We start from the raw sequence: 7371 nt of genomic DNA, 5'->3' as shown, positions 1-7371 counted from the left end.
AACGATCTCACTAAGAATACTCGTTCTTTCTGCAGTGTTGGAATGTTTTAATAAAGTAGGAGAAGCTTTGAAAACCGATACAGGGTCTCTAGAGAATAAGAATTCTTAAATATAAGCTGAGACCTAAGCATTCTAAACGTTTGTTACACAGCCTTATTGGTTGAAGTTTTTTTATAAACTAAAATGGATATGATACACTAAAGAAAAAGTGACCAAGTCCACCAGTGGCCGAGGCGGGAATCGAACCCGCGTCTTCAGCTTACGCGGCTAACGTCCTGACCAATAGACCACCCGGCCACGGTGGTACTCGTCCCAAATTCTCTGGTGTATGCCATCTTTAAAAGGCTGCGCCTTACTTAAACTCTAAGTGTAAGGCCTGAGTGGACGCTCGAGTTGGGCGTGCAGCGGGGCGGGGCGTGCGGCGTGCATGTTAAACAAATGCAAACGTATAGGAGTGGCCTTAGTGCACGCTGCTCAAATTACTCCTGACCCCGACGCCACGCTGCACGCCCCGCCGAACGCTCCGCTTCGAGCGTCTACTCAGGCCTTACACTAAGGGCGAGCAGTGTGAGCTTGTACCGCCTAAGTATACGAATCCTTTACTGGGCTTAGAAAAAAATATTTCATAAAATAATTTGATTGGTTCCTTAGTTTTTTTTAGAGTTAAAATTATATTTCACGTCAGTGTGCCCTATTACTTATCTAACTCCTTACCCAAGATTTTTTCCATTCCGTTATTATTTTTCATAGACAGATTAATATTGTTTAGATACCATGTAACGGAATGGAATGAACGAAAAATGTAGCTGTGGAAATTAGGGGACACTTTTTTGCCTATTAGGATCGAAAGAGCTTGTGATTGTGAATAGAAATAACCAAGCTAGGACTTTTTATTTCATGTTAATGAGTTAGATTTTAGTTTTAATATCGACTCCATAGTTTTCTTTCATCTTACCATGCGATCAAAAGTCGGAGGCTTAGAAATAACATAAAAAATTTAAAGTCTGAAAAAAAAAGTATATTTTATAATTTAAAAAATAAAAAGGGCCATACAATGCTTAAAAACAATGAATCTTTATTTCTTATTAATAAAACACACAAAAGCGGCCGGAACGACGAAGTCCATAAATATCTACACAAGTAAAATAGCCAATAAAATAGGAACATATGTTATTAGTAGTTTTATTTTAACTCTGTTATCGTTACATCTTAAATAAGACATAAAAACTAATAAAAAGACCGGAAACAATATATTTAAACCAAAACCTCCAGCTGAGCGTCTTGGGCCGATTTTAAATTAACCCTTTCACCGCCAAAGACGTCAAAAGACGCGCGCGGCTACAAGCCAATATAAACTTTCGTGCATTCCGATAAGGTTCACTATAACACGCCGCGCACGATAGGGATAAGGATATGATATACATTATATTATTATATATACTAGCGACCCGCCCGGCTTCGCACGGGTTAACAAATTATACATTAACCTTCCTCTTAAATCACTTTATCTATAAAAAAAACCGCATCAGAATCCGTTGAGTAGTTTTAAAGATCTAAGCATACATAGGGAAAGACAGCGGGAAGCGACTTTCGGCCCAATTCGAACTTTAAGATACGTCAGTTAATAGATCTAGAAAAGATATGGATTAGATTATGTCAGTGTCAAATGTAATATTTCTTCAAACAAAAACGTCACTTTTGAGACTGACATATATCCATCCATATCTTTTCTAGATCTATTAACTGATATCTTAAAGTTCGAATTGGGCCGTTTGTTTTATACTATGTAGTGATTATATTCATAAGGGGTTAAAACCTTATCTTTTTAGTTGGTTATCTTTATGGCTATACTTGCACGTTATAACCAAAGTATATGGGCTTTAGATGTTTTAATATATTAGTTAGGATTATACTTAATCTAAAACTTGTCCAGTATATGGAAAGTATAATCCATGTAGGTTCTTTTGATGTCACAATCTTCGTTATAAGTGAGTAATAAACACTTTATTGCCTAACACAAGCCATAAAATGGATACGGAAGATAAGCACAAAGTCAAGCTTATCACGTTAAGCCGTTTCTACTAGACCTCTTTAACTGACATATAGGTACCACAGAGTAAGTTATGCAGCATTAGCACGTAATTTAAGGTAACTAAGAAAGTGGTTTAAACAGGTGAAAGTATGACCTTGAAATTTGAAACAAATATTTTTCAAATGTTAACAATAAAGCTCCATTTAGATAAGAATTTAGAAATTTAATCCATGAAGTGAAATTGGGTTGCTGAAAATATCTGAATATAGTGATAGTAGAGGTTTCTTTCAGATATTTGTGAACACCTTGGCCGCTCCGATATATCTGAGTACTTATATAAACCAACAAAAACATTACATGTAAAAAGGTGCCAGTCTCGCACCGCTTTTACTACATAAAAGTTTTGAGATATAATGTGAAACCAAGTCGGTTATTTTAATCAGTGCCAGGGGGTGTTAAAACCGTATCAATAAGATATCTTTAATTTGTACGGCCGTGCCTCTTTGTTTTGCTCGACTTGGCGGGGGCACTGCCGTGCCCCCAGATTCCTTCAAAAAATTACCCTTAAGTTCGTTCCACTAGTCAACCCAGTCTAGAAAGAAAAAGTGATAACATTATATGAACTTTATATATCATATGGTTAATGCCTTCCTTTCTTGAAGCTCTACTTAAGACCTGGCTGCGTGCCAAGACGGTTTATCTAGAAATATTACTTCCACTTAACAGAAATATTTACTTCTAACACGAACATGCCATTGTAGAATTCACTAAGTTTCAATACAAGGCAAAAATAGGACGGTGAACATGTTCGGGTCAAAAAATTATACAGTGTAGGTTGAAGTAGGCGTCTTTCCTGTGGACTACCATGGATGACGAATTGAGGATTTTCTTTGGTATCAGTAGTAAGCGTTATGATGATGATGATGATGATGATCCTTCCGGCCGATTTCGGCCATGGCGACCACTTCGACTCCTAGTTTGCTCGGCGCTCGTGCGCCCGAAGATAGCGTTAAGGGGCCCACTAATTAACAGTCCGCCGGACGGTAGGTAACGGCCTGTCAGTTGTTCGGAACTGTCAAAATGTTCTTCTAACTGACAGGCTGATACCGTCCGGCGGACTGTTAATCAGTGGGCCCCTTTATACCACTGATTTAATGATGTTATTCAAAGGAGAAGAATTCATTTTAGAGTAACACCCAAAATAAGACGAAACTGAAAACGGTTTCAGTTCGATTCAGAGGCAATTTTTCTTGCTTAAAAGTGTAAATAAGAAGATATATATAGGGCCATGAAAATTAAGGATAAATAATATGATTTAAACTATTTCGCAGTAAGTAATCTCATTTATTATTGCCCGCAACCATCAGTTTCCATTTAATTCTTATTAAGAATTTAGACGCAGATTAATGGTTCTCATATTTTTCTTTATAAGTCGTAAATTTAATGCTAAGTCAAGTAAATAATAACCTTTTAGTCCATTTTATACTTATATGACAACTTAATATAAACTGGCATTTTTTACCATTTCAGTCTATAGTTGTCTATCCTAAGTTTTATCTGGAACAGATCGCTTACAGCGATAAGACTGCCTGTTGCTACCTTTATGTACTCGTACATTGTAAATTTTATTCAATTTATTAATTATAAATATTCGAGAAATATTAAATTACATAAATTACAATCTATTTTAATCCTTTGTTAATATAATTTTTATACACGATTTCGACTTATATTTAAAAATACGATTCATTTTTTAGTTAAATTACACTTGTAAATCGGTTTTTAAGATTTGTATTTTTTTGTGGTACATTGAAAAATACTACTACTACTACAAAAGCTCATCATTTTGAATACTAATTCTAATTATAACCCCTAATTTTAAAACTTTAGCAAACACAACAGTGGCCTCTCTATAGACTTTGAGTGCTCGGTGCATACTTAGTGACTAGAAATTGATAAACTTTAATTTAGACTGCGTAACCAGTCCACTGTAAAGCGATTTCACTAATTATGCCGTCATCTGGAACCAACTGTGAAAAACCTTTAAATTTAAAAAGGGGAAAACAAGGGATTCATTAAATGGAACGAGACACCTTAATTCCGCATCGTTTGCTAAAAACAAAATAGGCGGTCAAGCGCGAGTTGGTATTTGGTGATGGGTTCCGTGTAAACAGATTTGTCCTTTTGCCAGTTGGAACGAAAGCAGCTTTTAGTTATTTTATAGGCACAACGGCACATAGTTTTATGAATCACTCAAACCTAGCCGCCACCTTACAATCGAAGATACGCTCTCATTTTAAAAACGACATTCTGTAGGTAATAAATAAGTTAAATAACATAAAATTTTACACACAACATAATCTATCTTATGTGTGTCAAATTTCACTGATCCATGTCGTATCTTTAGCAAATTTTTGACGTAGGTATCTTAAAGTTCTAATCAGGCCGTATGTCTAGTACGCAGTCTGTCTAGTAATTCTAGTACTACATAAAGTAGTCTTCGTTGCGAGAAATTGGAATACAAAGAAATTTGTATGTACCTACCTAAAACTCTACTTGCTGTAACAATAATTAGCAACGAAACCTAGTACCAGATACAGGTTTATGTAACGTAAATACACCTGTCAAAGTTTCATGTACTTAATGCTGTTTTGAAATGAGATCGTAACTTTCATTGTATGGGACTTAAAATCAATGAACGCAACAAGTAACATATTTAATTGGTTCATGTAATCTTTACAACTACAGGCATATTATTTATTTATTAATTGTTTGTCAAGTCCCTCTCTATCTACCTACTACATTTACTGACGTATATTTTAATTAAATAAACTAATTACCCAAGGAACCCTAAACAAGAAGGCGGAAAACATTGACGTCCCGCGCCGTGATCGATAAAAATTCAATTCACTCGGAATGAGACAATATAGCTTCTTTAGTCGCCTTAATTTACTATAAAAATGCCCAATTTGCATAAGTTAGATTAAGGTTGGGCGCACACTTGCGATTGCGACTTAGTGCTTTCGCTGTCTTGCGCGACGAGGGTACTAGTGCTAGCAGTTCGCCAAAAAACGCTGCAAATTGTGTTAAAAACGTCTATCAATCTATCAATTTAAAAAGGAATCACACTACAAACTGTTTCTAACAATCTCACTACAGGAAAAGTTAATACTGTATAAACTTATCTTAAAATAGTTGAACTTACAAACAAACATAATCAATTTCATACAGCCCGTTTCATTTGTCACGAAATTTACCTTCAAATATATTCGACTTTCATTATTTTTGCTCTTTATGAGTATCAACAACAGGAAAAATAACTCAATTTACACCAGACGAGTACAAATAAATTAAATTAAATTTTATTACTTTGAAACATAATACGAAAATAAAAGTGGTAAAAAAAGTGTTTTTTGCTAACAAAAACACAGCGTAATAGATCGTAGGTATATTTTAATATTCTTTTTGAAATAAATCGCCTAGCTCTATAAAACGTAATAGATACAAACTGTGTAATTTCGTACCCAATTAAATTATTCTGTTTGTCAGAAATTCGAGCACTAATAATAAAATAAAAGCTGAAATATTAAATCCTATTTAGAAATCCGACTAAAGATTGTACATTTAAGTGACTTAAGTTACTCTTCTATTTAAAAATACGATATTTCACTAAGTAAGATGTTCTTTTTCAAAGTGAATAAAACAATTCTTTATTCTTTATTAAACAAACACGAGTATAAGTTTACAGCTACCTTTGCCAAGACACTTATACTGTTAATACATAGTCAGTATTACAATTGTATAATGCATTTACAATTAGTAGTTTGTTTTAAACGTGTTAAAAACTTGGGAAATTCGGCTTCTATCTTCGGCTATCTATTATTCAGCGATTATCTTACTCACGTTATTGTTAAAAGAGTTGCTAAGCGACATTCAGGTGGGAAATCTTGATAATGAGATTTTCGGGCATTTTATATTTAAAGTTGTTTAAAAAAAATTGTGTTAAAATTGGGAATTATTATATTATTTCTCTACTCAAAACAAAATCACGACTTTTTCCGTTTATACTAAGAAAAAAATAGGTTGGTCCGTTTGGTTACGGTTTTCAATACATCCTTCTATGACCATATCAAAACGGACAAAAAAAATTGTATGAAATTTTGGGGACACTTTTTTTCTCGTATTAGGATGGAAAGAGCTCGTGATTCTGAATGGAAAATATATAAAATTTCCAAAATCTAAAATGCAAGTTGGAAATAGAAATAGTTACCCTATGTTATTTTGTTAACATCGGTAAACAAAACAGCACAATTTTGCATAAAACATAAGAACAGGCCAATATGAGAACTAATATCATAAACACTTCATTTTCAAATTGATACAAAGCGTAGAGACAATTCTATTTACGATATGAAGCCATATTACTATGAGTAAATTATTAAATTTATGTATTTGCAATTCCTAAAAGCCAATTCTACTTCTCAAGCAACACAAAACTCTGTAAACAATGCAATATAGTTCAAAATCGAGTAACAAGGAGCTTATTTAATTTAGACTAGTCGACAGTGTATAACCAGCCTAAACCCATAGGGGGCCGTCCTAACCTAACTTTACGGCGTTGTCGTTGGATAAAATAAATATAAAACGGTACGTTTGTAAATAAAACCATTATTTAAGCAGCTATAAAGGCCATATCTTGGCATAAAAGCAACATTGTAATCTTAAAATCGTGTACTGAATTTAGTATTGAAAGCATTGACACAGCTTAGTTTTGTAATAGAGGCACTTTGAATATAGAAACGCTGCATTACTTTACAAGTGAATACGTAGAATGCTATGCATAATTTAGTTATTCATTGCTCCTGTAGTGTGTGTGGTATGCCTCACCCACACACAAGCATAGCCTTAACATATATAAGTGCATGTAAGTGTTATTTAAGTCATTATACGTCTATACTCGAAGCTAGTTGTTTTCCTTTAACGCCCAACCTCACATGGCGATCCTGGCAGGATCGCCATGTAAGGTGTGGCGTCAATGATACAACTGTTGGTGTCTAAATACGAATATATTCTGTTAAACTAACGCATACATGCTATTATATACTACCACTACGTACGTGTGTGGGTGAGGCATAGTACACATACTACACTCCCAAGAATAATTTAAACATTAGGCAAATTATTTTGAATTAAGTAATTAATAGTTTCAAAAACGACCGAAATTGATCGAAAACTTTGCATCGATTACCTATCCAATATATTACCTACTTATATTATTGTGGTGCTGCACTATGACAGTACCTTTTTGTATCGTTTATAGCCGCGCTATTATTATAGAG

The 7371-nt window shown here is 34.2% G+C and overlaps 1 non-coding gene across 1 annotated transcript; it reads right to left on the bottom strand.

The window, feature by feature from the left end:
* Positions 1 to 225: 225 nt before the first annotated feature.
* Trnat-cgu (transfer RNA threonine (anticodon CGU)) lies at positions 226 to 297 on the bottom strand. The gene has a single exon. It is a non-coding gene; the product is annotated as a tRNA-Thr (tRNA).
* Between the last annotated feature and the right edge of the window lie 7074 nt (positions 298 to 7371).

The sequence above is a fragment of the Cydia amplana genome, chromosome 23 (genome assembly GCF_948474715.1).
Source record: "Cydia amplana chromosome 23, ilCydAmpl1.1, whole genome shotgun sequence".
Taxonomy (NCBI): Eukaryota; Metazoa; Arthropoda; class Insecta; order Lepidoptera; family Tortricidae; genus Cydia; species Cydia amplana.
Note: the sequence above shows the minus strand (reverse complement) of the source record. Positions and strands in the feature narration are given on the sequence as shown.